At 40.3% G+C, this 19,541-nt stretch overlaps 1 pseudogene; it reads left to right on the top strand.

Annotated features, from left to right (window-relative positions):
• Positions 1-3,763: 3,763 nt before the first annotated feature.
• On the top strand, positions 3,764-19,407 carry LOC128605062 (pancreatic triacylglycerol lipase-like; annotated as a pseudogene).
• Positions 19,408-19,541: the final 134 nt, after the last annotated feature.

The raw sequence follows: 19,541 nt of genomic DNA, 5'->3' as shown, positions 1-19,541 counted from the left end.
TAGCCTGAACTTTAAATGTCCCCACTGACCGGGATCAGCATTCCATGGCAGTGTATGTAAAATGCAACTAAATAGAAGTTTATTTATATTTAATAAATGTCACCTTGAATTGCAGTTGTTTGTTTATTTTGTGAGCATTTTAGTAGCATTTTAGCAGGCAAACAAATAGCATTTTAGGATAATTGTAGGGAAAAAAGTATAAACAAGACATCTGTGTTATTTTTGTGTTATTATTTAACCCACATTTGGGTGGAAATATTTAACACATAGCATGTGTTAAATGTACTAACACACTGATTGTGTTAAAAGCAATACAAAATGTGTTGTCCTTAACTAGACACACAGGTGTGTTAAAAATGAACACATGATTGAGTGAAGGTTCGTATCAATATATTTATCCCCAAACCCATTACTGTACAATAGAAAAAGCAAAAATGTGCGATAACAGTCCAGGTTACGTGACATTAAATGCACCGCTGTCTTCGTTCACATTGGCTTAATTGTGTGTAATGCTCACTGGATTGTAAGTTGGTTACACGTGTTTTTTTTTTTAGGATGTTTTAAACGTCTCCTTTGATCAAAATCTGACGTTCTCACCTTAAATATGACTTATTTGAGTCATTTACTTAAAAGTCTATATATAAACACCACTTTAGCAGCTCTAGCAATACATTTCTGAGCCCCTTCTTGTGTATAAATAAAGGAGATACTGAAAGGAAATTCTCTTATATCATGTACTCTCTTATATTATGAACTTACTATCAAATACCTATGATGATTGTATTCATTTAATTACCTCTTTGAATAAGCTGATCAACTGCTATCCTTAATTATATTATTATGTATTTCCGTGTCAACATGACACAGGACTTATTTTGTATTATGACTATGTACTATTGTGGGAAACACTGCTGTCTCATATTTTTTTTATGGAGATTTTGTGTGTGTGTGTGTGTGTGTGTGTGTGTGTGTGTTTGGGGGATTGTGAGAGTAAACAAAACATGCCAATGCTTTGAAGGATGTGAACTGGAACGGAGTAATGTTAGTCAATTGCGAATCTGTTTTTAGAGGATTTAAACCTAACATGGTGAACAAATTATATTATAGAATTCAGGCAATTTTACTGGGGTTATCTCATACAGTGTGGCAAGTGATAATCTGGAAAGACCTTTGTATCACAGTCTAAATGATATTTTATATCACAGTCTAAAACTGGATTTAAAGAGAAGCAAATCAGTAAATGAATCACATGTAAATGAATCACAAGAATATAAATAACATGAAAATGAATCACACGTAAATGAATCACACGTAAATGAATCACATGTAAATGAATCATATGAAAATGAATAAATAAATTAAAAGTAGAAACCATCCACGCACTGCTTCTCATCAATGTGTATAAATACTCTTGTTTTGCATGAAATAAACGGGAAGTCTCAGTGAACATTCATTTGTGTCAGTGTGTGTGTGTTCATTCAGACTCTCCAGGCCGCCTGACTCTCTGTGGTAAACCACACTTTCTAAGCACAGAACTAAAAGTTAATATTTAATAATTGTAGAATAGGCTGAAAGGGCATTTAATCTGAAGATATAAATATGAGATTCCTGAGATACTTGGAAATCTAACAGATACCATGGTGACATATTTGTTTATAATGTGATATATTAAATGTGATATATTATATTTGGTATTTTCAAAGGGTAAAATTAACCCTGAAAATATTAATCCATTTATGAAATAAAATTAACCCAGCATTTTTGTAAAAATGAAACCATCCATTGGGTTAAAAAAAAACAACCCATTTACAACCCATCTTGATGGGTTAGTTTAACTCAAAATGTGTTCTGTCCTATATTTACCCAGCCGTTGGGTTAAGAACAACCCAATTTGGGTTGTTTTTAACCCAGTGTTTTTTTTAAGAGTGTATCTAGAGCACGAGCCTCTTTTATGGCATGCCAGTTTCCGAACAGCTCGAGGACAATCAAACAAGCCTGCTGTAAATCATTAGCCCATCAGGTGATTACTGCTTAGGTGATGTGGGAACATAACACATGGTTCCATAAGCAAAAGAAAGGGCAATACCCTTTCTGATAAGATATCAGTGGGCACCAAAATTAGTAAAAACATTACATTTTTACTTGATCTTTATATAGATCTTTATACATAAATAATAAGTATTATCCTATTATTTTAATATAATAAGAGCAAACAACATTTGCAGATTATTATAAGTCATAATAGTTACACCATAAACCATTTAAAGAATCCCTGACTATTATGTATATTATCTCTATGTGAATGATCTTAAACTATTTTAAAATGACCTTTAGCGGACAGAACAAGCAATTGCTTGCCTACCTCTACATTTGTAACCAAATGTGATTATGGCAAAGCACACATTAGTGACACTTTATCAAAGAATTGGGAGTTTACAAAAAAAAGTGTATTAATTTTATTCAATAGCATTAAATAAGCCTCATAACCTGAGATAAAAGTTAATTATTGCATTAAATCATGAGCTTCATCGTTGTCTCTTCACTCGCCTGTTCATCCTTCCACTAATTAATTCTTTGGCTAAATTTCCCATGTTTTCATTAGGGTACCCAATCAAGTTTTCTTTACATAGGGTGTAAGCACTCTTCTCTGATTGGATGATGGTGTGACGGTGCAGGAGCATTGCAGACAATTTGATTACAAACTGAGTTGATCAGGCTTATGTTTCATTTCATTATTGCACTTTGATCAAAGTTTAAAATTCACATCTTGACGAAACCACAATAAACTAGCTAGCTTTTACTACACTATTATTACCCAACATTATCTCTGCAGGCAGACAGCCTAGGTGTTACGAAACAGGACTCAAACAGGAAGTAAGCGCAGGAGAAAAAGTCTTTATTTACACTTAAACATGAAACACTCGTTTAACTAGAGCTTAGAGCTTGGAACTAGGAACAGGAAACTAGACAGAGCATGGATACATTACACATTACACATTACATCTATTATTCTCTTCTCTATTACTACCCAACATGCGCAGCAACGCGAGGAGTTTAAATAACCAGTCATAATTACCTTAATTGCTGAAAGCAGGCAACACTTCACAACACACCCTCGCACCTCCGCCAATAACTGAACCGGGCGGGGACAGAACAGTAACCAAAACAAGTGCACATGCCCATTGTAAACAAAGTCTTAGCGTCCATGTGCACTTCAAGCACGTGCATGCAATCTCCAGCAGACTGTGCACGTCATCGCCACAGCGCCATCTGCCGGCGAGATCGTGACACTAGGAAATTTTTGAGAAATATATAGGTCATGATATTGATTTCGGGCGGATGCAAATGCAGAATACAACTTTAATAAGGTGCAAATAAAACACAAAACAAAACTTACATGAAACCAGGACTAAAATACAGATGGACATACCAAACAACGCAAGACAACCCATGCTGTTCTTAACGTGCAATTTATACACAGTGCTAATGACCCAAATGTGAATAAATGTGAATAAGATGAAACAGACATGTGACTAGGTGCAGTCACTGATGGGAATTGTAGTCTTAGTCTTTCTCTGCTGACAGACCCCCCCCCCCCCCCCGTGAGTCTTCCGAGGCACGTAATCAGTTCAGGAGGGGATCCAGGATCCCCAGACCAGATGTCCCTAAGCACTTCAGAGTTCCATTGTCTCTCATCCCTTGCAGGGCTGGACAGAGGACGCTTGACATGTTCTCTGAGGTTCAGATGTGGGGTGGTCACTTCCACACCGCAGACAGATGATGTGATATCCCTGGCCTGGCTTGAGCACAGCGACGGCTACTGAGCAGCCAGTGGGAGGAACAAAGCTCAAGACAGAGCCTAAGGGGGGAGCGAAGTTCTCCGCGAGGCCAGAGGGGGTAGTGATGCTCTTCGCGAAGCATGATGGGGGAGAGATGTCCTTTGTGGAGCAGGAAGAGGAAGCAACATAAGGCGTGAAGCAGAGAAAATGAGCGACATCTTCAGCTGAGCAGGGAGGCAGAACAACGTCGTCAGTCAAGCAAGGAGGCTATTCTCCATTGACTTGGCGGGCTGAAAGAGATCCACAGTAGGGGAGGAAGGGTGGGAGATGACTTCAGCCTGGTTGGAAGGCTCCTTCTTGATATGAGCCCTGATGAAGTACATCACATCAAGCCATAAGGTGCATAAGGTGCAAACAGAACAAGATTTACATGAAACCAGGACTAGAATAACATGATACAGATGGACATACCAAACAATGCAAGACAACTCCTGCAGTGCAGAACGTGACTATTTATACACAAGTGCTAAAGAGCCATACGTGAATCAAGTGAAACAGACATGTGACTAGGTGCAGTGGCTGATGGGAATCATAGTCTTAGTCTTTCTCTGCTATTTACATGACAATATATGTATATAGTTTCATAAAGTAGAGAGTTCAACATTTAGACAGAAAAACCCAGTTTTGCCATTCAAAACGAATGAATATTATTTCAAGAATCTTTCAGACAGTCAGTACCTGAAAACCGGACTTTGATCACATTCAGAGTCCATCTGGTGACCCTAAGTGACCCTACAAATTCAGCTAGAATGTTATGTTATGTTAAATCTTTTGCTCTGTATATAATAAAGATCACAACGGAAAGCTCAGAGGAGGTGTTTATTTGTGCAGCAACTTGTGCCAGTTCTTCACCTGGACTTTTCCCTTTCACAGACACATAACACAGACACATAGGGTATATAGGGAGCTGGTGAATATATCTCAGGTTGCTTTCACCATTAAAGTATGTATTTGTTCCCTGACTACACAGCCAAGACAGCCCGGGCCCGGGCCGTGTTTAACGAGGTTCGGCGTCAACTTCGTGGTATTGAGGGTGCTCGCTATGGAATACTTCACCCAGCTTGGCTTCGCATTACATATAACGGTGTTCAGAAGGACTTTATTTCAGCGGAGGAAGCAGGAGACTATGTTAAACTCTTGATATCGGGGTGAACTGCCTCACCTACACAGCGGAGTCTTTTTTGCTCTTTTATTATTTTTATTTTTTGCACTCGGCCTTCCAGCTGTACAGAATTCTGATTTTTATTGAAGATATTGTCGTTGCATTACTTCACCTAGATTTTGTGGACTCACTCCTCTTAAATTTACTTCTGTATTAATGTGCTTGTCTGTTTTGATGCTCTGACTGGGTTAGAGTTTCTGTTTATTTAATTTTATTAGTGTTATCTCCTCGGCTTTACGTGCTACACTGTTATATTATTTGTTACAAGTCTTTAAAAGGTAAGGACATTATATTTATTATTGTGTGCAGACTGTTTATCAGTCTTGGTAATTTTGTTGGTTAGTCCAGTTTACTCTCCGAGTTGTTTTCACATTGTGGACAATGTTTGGTTTTTGTAGGATACATTGCTGTCTCATTTGTTTATGGAGACTTTGGGTGTGGGTGTTTGGAGGATTGTGAGAGTAAGCAGAACATGCCAATGCTTTGAAGGATGTAATGTTATTTAATTGCGAATCTGTTTTTAGAGGATTTAAACCTAACATGGTGAACAAATTATATTATAGAATTCAGGCAATTTTACTGGGGTTATCTCATACAGTGTAGCAAGTAATAATCTGGAAAAACCTTTGTAATATCACAGTCTAAAACTGGATTTAAAGAGAAGCAAATTAGTAAATGAATCATATGTAAATGAATCATACGTAAATGAATCACATGAAAATGTATCACTTGAATATGAATCACATGAAAATGAGTCATATGTAAAGGAATCATACGTAAATGAATCACATGAAAATGTATCACTTGAACATGAATCTCATGAAAATGAATCACATGTAAATGAATCATACGTAAATGAATCACATGTAAATGAACCATATGAAAATGAATAAATAAATTAAAGACAAAGTATGTATTTGTATAGTTTAGATGCTTAACAGATAGGGTTTGATTTGTATTCTGCTGAAGTATGTTTTGTTTTATGATTTCAGATGTGGATTTTATGGAATGGAGGACTTTTAAACTGCCTTGTTGGGGCGGTATATGGTAAGTACCAAACCAATTCAATTGACTTTCAGTAAAGAATTGCCACATTGTTGCTAAATAAAAAAACAGTATGTGCCTATAAATATTTCACAAAAGAGACACTAACCTTAGGAACCATTAAAACTGGTATTAATCTTCTGCACACTGAAGCAACATCTTTAGATTTCACTTGTATGAAATGACTGGCAGGTGCGGAGGTATGCTTTGACAAGCTGGGATGCTTTTCTGATGAGTTTCCATGGATTGGCAGTATTGAAAGACCCATCGCACGCCTACCATGGAGTCCTGAGAAGAACAATGCCCGCTTTCTTCTTTTCACACGACAGAACACTGATTGCTACGAGGTAAGTCTAGACTTCTATGCAAATACGCATTGTGCCCTTCTGTATTCTACTCAAAGTCTAAACAGGGCTTAAAAGGTGCAAAATCATATTTGGTGCATAAGCACAAATTTGTTGGGATGTCTAGAGCACAGTAACAGTCCGTTCTGAGTTGAAGTGGGTGTTAAAGCAGGGAAAACACTAGCATGTGCAGGATATTGGATAGTCTAGGACAAGGATTGGGAACCTGTGGTGTAGAATATGAACTTGTCAATACATCATCCCATCACTGATAAATATCCTTTATGTTTGAATGCTAAAGTGAAGTGACTTTAATTAATTATCTCCCAATGCTTATATGAGACCAACAGGGTATGAAAAATGAGTTTCTTAATGTGACATAGCCTCCTTAAAGTATTATTGTCACGTCTCGAGACGTAACGCAGATAGGTCGGATGCAAGTGCAGTTCAACAGTTTTATTAAAGAGAGACACAGGCATGTAAATCCAAATCGTAATCCATAAACGTAATCCAAAACATGCAAAAGGTCAGGCGATTGGCAAACAGGCACAAACGGGGCAAAGCAGGAATCAAGGTCGCGGTCACGGAAAACGGGGTCGAGAAACAAAACAAGAAACATGAACAATAGCGAGGGACTGGGAGCGGAGAAACCAGCCTGGACTAAATTCAATGTTTAACCTAAAGGAATCTTAACTATGGAAAGGACTGTAAACTAATCTACTTTACTATATCTATACTATATTTTATCTAATATTCCACGCGCGGTATATATACAAACACAATCAGCATCTTAATTGCTGATGGCTGACAGCACTTCAGACACACGTGAAATAACAGCCAATGACAGAACAGGGAGGAGACATAACAGAAACATAACTAAAGCACGTGTCCAAATGTCACGGTCGTCAACAAAGGAAAAGCAGGTGCTCGCGCACCTTGCTCGTGCACGCGCACCCACATGCTCCACAGCGCGCTGCATAAAGGGGAAACCGTGACAATTATTTCAGGAGTAGCATCAAAATTATATCTCTTTTGAGATAATATAAACATTTTGTTAATTGTTGTTGTTCCCCCCTCCCCCAGGTAATCAGTACAAATACAACTGTCATTGCAGACTCTACATATCGACCAAGCAGAAAGACCCATTTTATAACCCATGGATTTTTCAGCAAAGGGGATGAAAATTGACTTCTTCTTACATGTGTAAGGTAAAACCAGAGCAGTATCTAGTGTATTAAAGTTTGATGCTTATTATTTTTATCTCAGTATATTCTTAAAGGTACTTTAGCAATGCTTTGTTTCTTTTATTTCAAGTCTATGCTTTCATCATCTTTATGTATAATATCTGTCTTTTAGCTTATGCTGAGCCTGGAGGATATAAACTGTATTTGTGTAGACTGGAAATCTGGTTCAAAGACTGGTTCAGGTAAGTTGGATAAAAATAACTCATAGATGCCTTGTGTATGTCTGTGATGCTAATACTTTTTTTTTTTGTTTTCAAAACATATAAAAAATAATTATTCATTATATAACAACTTTATAATGACCTAAACCCTGTGCTGTATGTCACTGGTTCGGCTTCTAACTGAACACCTGCACTCACAGCCATTTAAAACAGGAATCATCACACGTCAGGAGCACGAACAACAAAAACATAAGTTTCACTCATATAAATTTAATTGTTCGGTGAGAAATAAAAGATTAAATGGATTGCCTTTAAAACATGTTTTTACAGTACTCTAATTCTTTTGAGTGCCACATACTACTACTATTATTATTATTATCATTACTACTGTTATATTTGTCATTTTCTAGTTTTTATAAAACGTTTGCCCTATTTGTTGACTTTTTTCTTGGGTATTGTGTCCTGTGTTTTATTTATGCATTTATGGCAATTTGGTCAACCTCTGCTGGTATATATATATATATATATATATATCCCATCTAAATATACTGACATGACTGCAGGAAAGTTTCCAGCAGAATCCTGAAAATGTGCACATTATTGGCACAGCCTGGGTGCACACATGGCTGCATAGGCTGGTCAAAGGACACCGGGGCTGGGAAGAATTACAGGTATTACCATTGGGCTGCACTGATACATAAATATTTAAGAGAAATGATAAGAAATTACTTAATTGTAAACAGTGTGTATCATATCTACACATTTTGTAAATACAGCCAAGAATAACTGTGAAGGGACAAAAAAGTTGTATAATGTGTCTTTCCAGAAATCTTTTCAAATACTTTTGTTTCATTTTAAGGTTTGGACCCGGCTGAACCTTATTTCCAGGGATGTCCTCCTCTGGTAAGACTGGACCCCAGCGATGCCCTGTTTGTTGACGTCATTCACACAGATGCGCTTCCTATGATCCCCTGCCTTGGTGAGATTTTGGACAGGATTCTGTTTACTTACTGTTTGTAACAGATTTGTTGGCAAGTCTGGTGTTTAAGTGCTTTAGCTCACAGTAAGAAAAAGTGACCAAATTAATATAAAGTATATACATATAATGCAGTCTGCACTCATATTGTTAAATATTCCATTTCCTTTTAGGATTGGAATGTCTCAAGCTATTGGACACCTTGACTTTTACCCAAATGGAGGAGAAAGCATGCCTGGTTGTGGAAAGAATAAAAACTCAGAAACTGTTGACATTGATGGCATTTGGGAAGGTGAGGCACCATATTAATAATATTCCAGGCTTCTAATATGCATAATCAACCTGATCTCATTGATAATTGTGATTATTGATGTAATTATTATTAGTGAGTTTCTTTTCTGCTCCTTTGTTAGGTACCCGTGACTTTGTTTCCTGCAATCATCTGAGAGCCTACAAGTACTACAGTGATAGCATCCTAAACCCCAAAGGCTTTCTAGGATACCCCTGTTCTAACAAGACCATGTTTGAGTCTGTAAGTAAGCAGTCTGAGTAAGATGAACAATTGCAAGAATAAGTAGAATTAGACATATTTATCATTCCTGATTTAATAAAATAAGTGGTCAAGGAGTTAATGTCTGTACTTGTGACTGAAGGGCTGTACATGTAAATCCCAGGGCTGCCAATGTTGGGCTTTTGAGCAAGGACCTTAAACTGCTTAGCTACTGTATATCTTTGATGTTATTGTGCCTCAATTTTATGTCACTTAAAAGTGCTAATCTAGAGAACACCTGTAAATATTCCTGGTTTTAGACTGGCTTTAGACTTTTTAAAGTGGTAGTGAAAAGGTGCAGAACCTGTCACCACACATGCCACTGATATGGTTGTGAACTGTTTCTATTTAGAAGTCGATTTGGGCAGAGCTTCAATTGATGAACTTGTTTTTATGAACTTTCTTTCTGCAGCAGTCCTTGCTAATAACATTTTCTCTAAGGTTGGGATAAGCAAAACAGTCCAGCAGACATAGGACAGGATCTCGTACGACTGTATCTCCTGAGGGACTGCTGGTTGTTCACTTACTTGTTGTTCACCTGACTTCTTCTGTTTTTGTGTATATCTCATACTAAATAGTTTTAGCCCGTCAAACGAAATACAACATAAAACAAAGGCAACCTGAGTAAACACACAATATATATTTATTATTTTTTTATTGAAGCAAAAAAGTTATCTAACATCTATCACCCATGTGAAAAACTAATTGCCCCCTTAAACTTAAAATCTGGTTGTTCCACCTTTAGCAGCAATAACTGCACCAAATGCTTCCGATAACTGGAGATCAGTCTTTCACTTACATCTAGGACTAGGACTTACTCCTGTGATTTGGATCATTGTCTCGCTGCATAATCCAGCTGTGCTTGAGTGTCAATTTACGGACTGAAGACCGGATATTCTCCTGTAGGATTTTCTGGTAGAGAGCAGAATTCGTATTACCTTCAATTATTGCAAGTTTCTTAGGCCCTGAAGCAGCAAAGCACCCCGACACCCTCACACTTCCACCACCATGCTTGACCGTAGGCATGATGTTCTTTTTGTGGAAATCTGTGTTTGGTTTACGCCAAATGGAACGGGACCCCTGTTTTCCAAACAGTTTAACTTTCGACTCATCAATCCACAGAACATTCTCCCAAAAGGTTTGAGGATCATCAAGGTGTGTTTTGGCAACATTCAGACGAGCCTTAATGTTCTTCTGGGTTAGCAGTGGTTTTCGCCTCGCCACTCTTCTATGGATGCCATTTTTGCCCAGTGTCTTTCTGATAGTGGAGTCATGAACAGTGACCTTTACTGATGCAAGAGAGGCCTGTAGCTCTTTTGATATTGTCCTTGGCTCTTTTGTGACTTGCTGGATGAGTCATTGCTGTGCTCTGGGAAGAATTTTGGAAGGTTGGCCACTTCTGGGAAGGTTTACTACTGTGCCGAGTTTTTCCATTTGGAGACAGTGGCTCTCACTGTGGTTCTTTGGAGTCCCAGAGCCTTTGAAATAGCTTTGTAACTCTTCCCAGACTGATGTATTTCAATCACCTTCTTCCTCATCATTTCTGGAATTTCTTTCAATTTTGGCATAGTGTGTTACTGGGTAAGACTGGGTAAGTTTCATAGATTTGGGGAATTAGTAACTATGGGGGCCAATACATTTTCACACAGATCCAATTGGTATTGAATAACAATTTAGTATGAGATATACATAAAAACAAAAGAAATCAGAGCACTGTATGTAAAAAAACAAACAAACAAAAAAAAAAAACCTTGAACATTTTTTTTCAATAGAACAGAGAAAAGATTCCTGCTAAGGAGTGAAATCAGAAATTAGTTCTATATAAAATATAAAGAGCAGGTACTTCTTGAAGATAAATGGTTTTTGCTAAATTTCTCTTTTAGGGGCATTGCTTCCCATGTGCTTCCAACAGTTCATGTCCTTTCATGGGACACCATGCTGACCAATTTAAAGTGCCCAATGGAGTGGATAAGATGAAGTTCCAACTGAACACAGGCGATGCTCGGCCCTTCTCACGTACATATTTGCATTTCCCACCCTCACTATACAGCTGCTTACATGTGAAACTAAATGCATGTCTCATAGCTAACCATTTTTACAGACTACCAACTGTAGATTTTTGGGAGTTTTTTAGCCCACTGACAGGTCAATATTTGCATTAGGTCTATGTTGTCTGTTTATTTTGAAATATGAAACCTAGCTAACTTCATGTGCCTTTGTGCTAACAAACTAGGCACTTAATTATTGCAATGTAATTCAAACACATGAGCTTATGAAACAGATTTGGCCTGCTAGCCAGTTTTCACAAAAGCAAATGAATCCGTGTTCACAATTTGATATTTCCCACCTTGCATGCTGCTCTGTATATTTTGTCAATTTCATTATTCTTACTGTTAGATGGAAGACAAGGTGAACTAGTGTCAACACTACTTTTAAACCATCATGTAAAATGCATCCAACTAATATTATTATTTACTTTACTATAAAGGCACTCTATAATGGATATAACCAGTTATTCCTGTAGGACTGCATATGAAGAACAATACTTGACAGATGTCTGTTGATGATAAAATCCTTTTCCCTTTAAGGTTATCGCTATAAGGTGACCGTCACTATTGATGGCTCTCGAACTAATGTAGGATACTTCAAAGTGGCTTTATATGGTGTGGATGGAAATACTCGCCAGTATCAGATTCACAAGTATGCATCATACACCCTGTAACATGCTCCATTATGTTTTATATTGTATGTAAAACAAATTATAACATTTACAGAACTAACATTGCCATATAAACCACCGTTTTGAATCTTTGAGATAATTTTTAAGAAATAACAGTTAAAGACAGCTCTGACTTATTTGTTTCAGTGGCATGCTGTCACCTGGTAGTACCTATGAGCTCCTCATCGCTGTTGAAAAGGACGTTGATGAATTGACTCATGTAAAGTTTACATGGAACAACGATGTATTAAACCCTTTGCTGCCTAAGTTTGGTGCCACTCAAATCATAGTGCAGAGAGGCCGGGACCGGAAAACGTGAGTCCTTTTCTATCTTCTGATCTGGTTAGCCAACACAGGACAGGGGTTTACAGTAAAGCAATGGCAAGAATAAATAGTAATTGATGATATCTGATGGGCATGATGTATGGTTAAAAATGAGCAGAGAGGACCAAGCTCAATAAATGCCCAGCACATTAATAGTAATAAAGGAAATTCTTACAGCACTCAAACTCTGTCAAATCCAGCAGAAGTGGGTAATTGAGCTCTGAGGACAGTCAAAGGCAACACCGAACTCTCATATCTTTGTTTCTCTGTGACAGGTTCAAGTTCTGTGGAAGTGAGCAGGTGCGAGAGAATGTCCTTCAGACCCTGTCTCCCTGCCAGTGATGTAAATTCAGAAAATCACAAATTTAAGGTTTGAATATAACATCTCAATAAAGCATCTACCATATTATGGCCTTGTATTCATTTTTTTAAGTTCATTTTAATAAAGTAGGACTTTATACACAGTTAAAGTGGGTGGCATGGTGGTGGTGCATTGCTACCTTGAAGTTCAGCTCGCTTGGTGAAACAGGTCTGCGGTCAGCTGTGTTTGCTTTATCCCTCTAGGCTTTCCGTACTTCTACGGTCACGTGGTGCAAACAACACATTCTGCCAGACAAACTGGCTCTTGTCGCGCGCTCGCTGTATGTGTACTAATACGAGGTTTTATAACAAGAAAACGTAACAGCACATCAGAGAACATATTTATTTGCTTGTTTTTTAGTGGATAAATTCGGTAAAGAGCTGCTTAATAATGTTTTGCGAAAAGGCAGTTGAACTTGTAAGAGAACTTCACCAGATGAGTGATGGCCAGTTACCTGCTTTTAACGTATGTACCTCACTGTTATTATTTAACCTTTAGCTTCCTAACATCACAGCTGGCTTAGCAGGCATGACTGAGCACATGTTAACTAAATACGGACTTATCAACTACTAATGCAGCTACAACGTTTGTTTGTTTTTTAAGTTTTGCCCTAGCACATTACATTTCACCATGTAATTTCAAAAATTGTGCAGCTCTAGTTTAAGGACTCATCGCAACCAAAAACTTCTAACCATTTCTCATTCGTAGCTAACAGTCCGCACAAGCCTTAGAGTTGATGATGGCACCGAGTGTGTAACTCGCAGTGTGTCCCAAATTACATGCTATATACTTATAATATACACTCTACCGTAGTGTATGAGTTTTAAAAGGGTTGTATTGTACTAACCGGAAGTATATACTGTTTCCCGGCCGAGGACAAATTACGTGAAACACACGTAATGCGATGGCGCTAGCATGAGAGAAATCGGCAAACATTAAAAAAATGAACTGGTACATTTTACTGTTTATGATGATGTTTCCTTTTATGCACACAGTCACCGTCAGACGGAGGCGAATTTTGCTTGTAAAATTTAAAATCAACATTGTGGTTGTAGCTATGGATATAGCCCCTCCCCATCCTCTATGTAAAGGAAGCTGCGTTGAGCTCAGGAAGTGTCCATCATTCCACGCTTTGTTTTTTCGGTTGAATGAGTGCATCATCCGGGAACTTAAAGTGCACTTTGTTTTTCAGTGTGAACACACTAATCACACTATTCATACTACAAAATGGCGTAGAATAGTACAGTGGTTTTCAAAGTGGGGGCTGCCAGGGGGCGCCCGGGGGCCTCAACAATTTGGTGAAAAATAAATAAATACATGATTTTATATATATATATATATATATATATATAAAACTTGGCCGAATACCGAACACGTTTTTTCGTGGTTTTTCCATTCATTTTGCCATTTTTTTTTACCACTGCATAAATTAAATAGTCAAAATGTGCTTTTTACTATTTTGTCTTGCTTTTCAAAGAAAAAATCAATTACAAAAACTACATTTTCAAAATATTTATTTAACACTGAACATTTTTTTTCATTCCAGCAGGCATAGGCTACCAACAAGGCACAATATAATTTTACATAAATAAATTAGTAAAATAAAAATATTTTGATGTGATCATCTTTGAGCCCCCCTTGAATAGCCTATGTTAGGTGTATAACTGACTGCTGAAAGAATGGAACACTCTGTAGCCTACAACTAAAATGTGCATTAAAAGTGCATTGACAAGAGTGCAAAAAATGGTTCTAATCGGTTATATACGGCTGATTATATTGGGGATATATACCGCTCGTGTCCCTGTACACCTCGCGGAGTATTATAGTAGATATAGTATAGTTAGATATGTTGTTATTGTTATGTTCTTTGATAGATTTAGTTAGATTAGTAATAGATTAGTTAATTTAGTCCCTGCTGGTTTTTCCGCTCCCAGTCCATAGTACTAGTTCATGTTTCTTGTTTTGTGTTTCAACCCTGTCTTCTGTGACCGCGACTTTTCCTGATTTGCCCCGTTTATGCCTGTTTGCCGATCGCCTGACCCTTTGCCTGTCTTGACTACGTTTTTTGGATTACAATTTGGATTTGTCTGCCTGCCCTTAAATAAATACGTCTTTACCTGCTTCCGTACTCTACTCCCTTACATCTCGCGACGTGACAGAGTACTCCGGAACAGAAACAAAACAAACGCACGTGTCCAGAGTAAACAATGTCAAGGTTGTCAACATCCAAAGAGCATGCGCTCGCTGAGCACTCATGCACGCGCGCGCCCTCTCATCTCCCAGCCGGAAGTGGAGGTCGTGACATTCGCACGTCTCACTCTGGTTGCTAGGCTATTTGGTTGCGTCTTCAAACACGTCATTGTTCGGTCAAATTTATTCTGCCTTTTCGCTTATAAGGCCAAACACCAAAAGGGCTTTTTTTTTTTGCTAATTTCAGCCGCCGAACATTCGGTGCATCCCTAATAAATAAATATATATATATATATATATATATATATATATATATATATATATATATGTGTGTGTGTGTGTGTGTGTATATATATATATATATATATATATACACACACACATATATCTGTGTGTATATATAATTCCCAATGTAATGTAAAGATGTAAGTGTAATTATTAATATAAAAAGGGGGAGATATTCAGAAGTCTGTATTTTTAATGTGTTTTAAAGACATCTTGCAAAAAGGGGGCCTTGGTCAAATGTTAATGCCATTTGGGGGCATTTCAGTGGAAAGATGCTACTGCATTCAATCCGCCTTGTTGCGACGGACCGACACTGAAAGGTATTAAAATCGCTCCTTCCCCGACTACTGCGCAGGCACGGAAGGGCGACCAGAAAACACTTGATGGTAGGGTGGAGCCGCCGACACACCTCCGGCCGGTGATTGGTGCGCTGATCGGAGAAAATCCACCATCCAGCTGACGAGGGAAGAGTATAAGAGGCCACTCTTCCGCTCGTCCAGAGAGAAGTATCTCGTGTGTTATGTGCGCGTCACTTCTCCCCAATACCCGTCATTTGTTTGACTTTTGGCATTTTCTAATCGCCCTGTCTCTCGCTCTCTCTCTCTCTCTTTCTCTCTCTGTGCGTGTGTTCTCTCTTACAGATGATTCGGACCCAAATGAGGCCGCTGCTTGCTGAACACGCACACGGCATTGCCTGACGGCACGAGAAAGCCCACATGCCCCCAGAAGAACTCTGCAACGCCAGCCGCACGCAAACCCACACACACACACATACACACACACACCTCCTCACCCCTAAAACAAAAAAACAAAGAAAATAAAGCAAAGCAAACTTCCCTTATCACCTGACATACGGCCTACTGTGTGTTTGTGCTCCACCCCTCATGGGCTATTTCCCTACACTGGTGGAGGATGCGGGCATGAGCACAGATCCGCCCACCTAAAAAAAAAAAAAGGGGGGAGACTTTTACTGGTTGTTTTTTCCCTTTTTTTCCCCCCTGTTCCTCCATTTTTCCGTTCCACTTATAGTCATTGGGGAAACATGGATCTCGCGCTACAACGCCTACTGGAGGTCAGCATCCAGCAACAGACTGTCACGCAGCAGCTCGCCCAAAGCTTACAAGCTGCAACCGAGGAGCTAGTGGCCCTGAGGACAGCGACTCCCGCCGCCGCCATGCCTCTCCCAGATCTGGGCCGCGAGATCCGCCACCTGCTTCCCCCTCTAACCCCCGAGGAAGATCTCGAGGCCTACTTCGAGACCTTTGAATGTATCGCCCGCCGCGAAGAATGGGACCATGAAGATTGGCCCCGCATCCTTGGCCCACTGCTTTCGGGGGAGGCACGTACGGCCTATTACGCCCTCACGCCGGAGGAAGCAGCTGATTACGGAGAAATGAAAAAGGGAGTCCTGGCGTGGTGTGGGCGAACTCCCCACCAGGCCACGGCGGAATTCCATTGATGGGCTTATCGGCTGGGGGCCAGACCACGCGGACAGCTGAACACCCTCATCCGCACAACCAAGAGGTGGCTCCAGCCGGACATACACACCGCCACTGAGATGGTGGAAAAGGTGGCCATAGACCGGTTCCTGAGGGCTTTACCACCCACGGAGCGCCAGGTTGAGGGTGTGCATGCGCCAGAGACGCCCCAGGAGCTCCTAACTACCCGCACCCCGCCCCTAGGGGTCTTGGCCCACCGGTCCGACCGCCAGCACTGTCCAGGCACCTGGAGGAACCTCCGGAGTTCACCTGTCCATGAGACACCCGTGGATGAACCCATGCCCACGGAGCCGGAACTAGAGCCCACCAAGAAGGTCCGAAAGCCGTGGTTGGCGGGGGTGCCCTCCATTCGCCGCACCGGCCAAAAGCCCCTACCCTGACGGTGTGGGTCGAGGGGAACCCGGTCACCGCCCTGCTGGACACCGGGAGCACCGTGACCCTCGACCCACCGACGATCTTGCCCAAAGAACTTGGCCGGAGCGGGGCCATCACCATAACCTGCATCCATGGGGATACCTGGGAAGTCCCTGCAGCCGAGGTCCAGATCCAGATTAAAACTGGGGTCTGGTCCCTCCAAGTTGGCGTTATTCCCAATCTCCCCGTGCCCCTGCTCCTTGGAAGAGACTGGCCAGGGTTCCCGACTGGCCCAGCGCTAGGATCCGGCAAGACACCTCAGCGCACGAGGGAGAGCCGAGCCCGACAGGCCTACTTGGCACAGGATGATAGGGACGCCACCGCGGAAGGTAAGCCGCACACACACACTAACCCAATGTCATCTGTATTTCACCAGGTGAACCGGCAGGGGAATTTTGGACAGGAGCAGAAGGAGGACGACCGCCTGAAACACTGCTGGGCCCAGGTGTGAGTGATAGAGGGAATCGACCAGGACCCTAACCTGAGGCTTCCCTCCTCCTACTTCCTCGTCCGGGGTGGCCTCCTCTACCAACGGGCCTGCCGCCGAGGGGAGCAGGTGGATCTCCTCGTAGTGCCCAAATCAAAGACCCAAACACTGATGCACCTGGCCCACACCCACCCACTCGGCGGCCACTTGGGGGTGCGAAACACCCTGGAAAAACTGAGGGATCGTTTTGTTTGGCCAGGAATGGACGCGGAGGTCCGGGGCTTCTGTCAGCAATGCCCTCAGTGCCAGTGTACCGCCCCACGAAGGCCCCCGCTGGCCCAGGTGTGATTCATTTTTAATGCTAGTAGTGTCAGGGTTGTATCCCACTACTTTAATCAATACCTCCTACATCTGTTAACTCACGTTCCCAACCCTGGTCCTGGTGTACCCCCTGCCGTACTCATATTAGTGTTTTCTCTGCTCCCAACACACCTGATCCAATTAATCAGGTGATGACCTTGATGAGTTAGTATGGATGACTTGGAGCAAGGAAAACATAAACATGCTGGACAGGGAATAGTCCAGGACCAGGGTTGGGAACCTGTGCATTAACTCATTAGCTGAAAATTGATCTAAGGATGTATCAATTCTTCAAATGTTATCAGAGGAATAAAAATAAAGGTAGGCTGGTGGGTGGGAGGTAAAGAGTACTGTACTGGGGGCTGGGGAAGTATTGTACTGGAAAAAAAAGAATACTAAGTGTATAATATGAAATTAAAAAACAAGGGCTATAAATGAAAACTCTTGGCTCTCAGATGTGCTTGTATATTAATAAAATATGCTCAGGTGTGTAGAGTGGTGTAAATGCTAGAACATCAACTTAAACATTGATTTAGTCATAGGATGTACAAGTACAATAATGTTCTGATTGAAGTTAATTTAAACACCCCGGGTTTGTTGCTGATTTTCCTGTTTTGAACTTTGGATAATTGCTTTTTTCAGTCACCTGCTAGTTGGAGTGGTTTAATCAGTACAAGAAGTCACTGGCCACATATATGAGGTCACTTGGAGGAGAGGAGGGTTTGGACATAACACCAGGCATGAAACCCCATAAGAGCCTGTATACTGAGGTGAGTTATGTAAGGGATCATCCACGGCTAAAAGTGTACATTACACGATGCTGGAGGCAAAGAACCACCTGATGCGAAGTGGAGCGTTAAAATAGTGTAACACACACCTAGCCTTGGATGATCCCACTTATACCAGTTAAATCTGTCATTGATGTTTACAGTGCAAAATTTGACTGATAGGATAAAATTATTAGTTACTTTATATATGGGTCATTAGATCTAGAATTCTGCCTTCTCTAAATCATACACAGAGATAAAGTAGTATGATAAGGTTAGATTTATTTGAATTAATTATAATAAATAGTTATTAGAGAGAGAGCGATTGTGTGTGTGTGAATTGACCCGTGTTTGTACCGTATCTCTAGTAATGAAGAGCTGTGAGTTGAATTACTGTATGCAACTGTAACTGCATGTTACTATGGTTACAATTGTTTATAGGCAGCGCATTAACTTAGAACGGTGATTAAACTGACTGGAACTACCTGTGCATTCATAACACACACCTTCCAGCCAATCAGGATCAAGTATTTAGATAGAACATGGTAGAAGAATCAAATAAATGTGAGTCATGGCTTTAATAAACATGTTTCAGATAATGCCTTAATAATTACTACACACTGCTGGTGTCGATCCACCTTTCTCCTCTTCCCTGTCTCTTTTCAGGTGCGCTGCTTGAAAGATCACAGGGAGTTTGAAATCGATGATGGAACAGTTATTCTCTTAAAGAAGAATAGCCAGGTATTAAGACTGATCTTACATTTGTTCATTCATATATCTTTAAAAAAGTCAGATTACGTGTTGCCCATTGCATTTACACACCACTCTTTTGTCTACACAGCATTTTCTGCCCCGATGGAAGTGTGAGCAGCTGA

The sequence above is a fragment of the Ictalurus furcatus genome, chromosome 3 (assembly GCF_023375685.1).
Source record: "Ictalurus furcatus strain D&B chromosome 3, Billie_1.0, whole genome shotgun sequence".
NCBI classification, from domain to species: Eukaryota; Metazoa; Chordata; class Actinopteri; order Siluriformes; family Ictaluridae; genus Ictalurus; species Ictalurus furcatus.
Note: the sequence above shows the minus strand (reverse complement) of the source record. Positions and strands in the feature narration are given on the sequence as shown.